Genomic DNA, 2,060 nt, shown 5'->3' with positions numbered 1-2,060 from the left:
AATAAGGAGGAGGAGATACAGGAGAGAGTAAGGTTGCCCCAACCCCCACGAAAGCTTACAGGTTCCCTATAACGCAACAGGGCTAGACTTTTTCCAGGGAAAGTCTGCCAGGATGACAGAAGGAAGGAAAGTTGAAGATGGGTGGCAGATAAAGGGTAGGTTGACTGGTGGGTGGGTGGGAAGGAGAGAAAGCTAGAGGGGCTTTCAGGGAAGGGAAAGGGGAAATCAAGGGCGAGGTGAAATAAGATGCCCCCCATACATCCTTGCAGGTTCCCAACTTGTTTATTGCTTACATTTATAGTCCACCCTTCCTCCCAGGAGCTCAGCGAGGCCACACATAGCCATGTCCCATTTTATCCACAAAGGCAATGAAATGTTGTTTCTGTTGGGTATGTATTTTGTATACACAAAGAAAATGGTTTCAGATTTCTCAATTTCTCTCTCTTCTATATGCAAGTTATAGAGATGGGAATCAAGAGAAGGGAGATTATGGTTTCAAAGAAAGCCATGTGTGTGTGTGGGGGGGGGGAACTTTGATGAATGCCAATGCTCTACTACACCTAGTCAGTATTGCCCACCTGTCATTTTGTCCCCCACACCTGACTATCACCAAGATGGACACATTTAGCCTTTAGTTTAGTCACTCCATAAATCACCCTTGTATGGAAAGCCCCTGCACTCTGTCTGGCATTGAAATATGCTGCCTGGATGGGCGTGGCTGCCTGCCTGCCCAACTCTCATTTCAATTCCCCCTTTCTTTTTCACCGCATCTTCAGTTCTCAATTTTCCAAATGCCAGCAGGGGAAGCTACTGTGGTTGCACTAGCTCACAGCTCTTTATGCTTCTGCCCTTTTTGTGCACTCTCTGTGCACTTTCTCTTTTGCTCAATGGGTACCGTAAACCCATTCCACCCCCCACGCCCCAGCATTTAAAGTCAAGCCACCTTGGAATGGCCGGGAACAGGGCAGCTATGGTGAAATGGTGGTGTGTTAGTGTTATCCAGTGGCCCGCAGTGATTACGCTTTATTTTATATCTGAGCCAGCTTCCAGGATCACTTTAATACAGCAGCTTCCAGCTTCCAGGATCACTTTAATACAGCAGACTTCTGATGTGCCATTTCAGGTGAAAAAAAGGGAACAAGATTCATAGACAGGGTTGAAGGCCTGCTCTTGGACATATTCAAGATTAAGTTGCACAATCCATACAGTAGTGAGGCCAGGGACAGAAGTGAGGCCAGGGACAGACAATGGAGGTACTTCTGCAAACCCCAGGTTTGTAGAAATACCTCCATTGTCTGTCCCTGGCCTCACTACTGTATGGGGGAGTCTCTAGCTTTGCATAAAAATCTTAATTTTGTTTTTTAAAAAAGGATGAATAAAAGAAAATTTTAAAAGTTTAAAATGCACAGATCTTATGAGATTACCTCATGAGAACTTGGCAACCATTTTTGATTGCTTAAACAAACATGGATGCCTAGATAATCCAAAATGGTTTCCACGGTTTCACTTCAGAAAGTGTAGGTGAAGGGGTGGGAGTCAGCAGGCAGGAAAGACAAGATGGGTGGGTGGTGAAGCAAGAATACTGGGTAGGAGGAAAGAAAAATGGAGAAAAGGGGAAGGAATGGAGGCTGGATGGAGGAAAGGAAGCAGGGAAAAGGGAGAAACTGCAGTGGCCATTAAAGGGAGGAAAAGAGTGAAAGCAAAGATAATGCAGGGAGAAAGACCACATTCCCCTTTATGAGCCCTCACGGGTCCCCACCCATATTTTGTAACATTTGGCATCTATATGGTGCTTTCACATGTTCAGTGCGTCCCGTGCTTATTCAGTGGTACCCCCATTTTCCAAAGGTCATCTAAATTCATGACAGACTCGAGCTTCAAGTCAGGGACTTTCTTATTCATACTGAAGTCTCTGAACCACAACACTAGATTACCTATTTCAATACTTTCATGAACATTTTCCTAGTTATTTTAAAAATGCCACATAATAACCATAAATATAGATGCTCCTAGTGTTAACCACAGGCAGTTTGAAACAGAAATAACTGAATGCTACCACC

Source organism: Euleptes europaea, chromosome 6 (genome assembly GCF_029931775.1).
Source record: "Euleptes europaea isolate rEulEur1 chromosome 6, rEulEur1.hap1, whole genome shotgun sequence".
NCBI lineage: Eukaryota > Metazoa > Chordata > Lepidosauria > Squamata > Sphaerodactylidae > Euleptes > Euleptes europaea.
The sequence above is the reverse complement of the archived record's forward strand: the minus strand, read 5'-3'. Positions refer to the sequence as shown.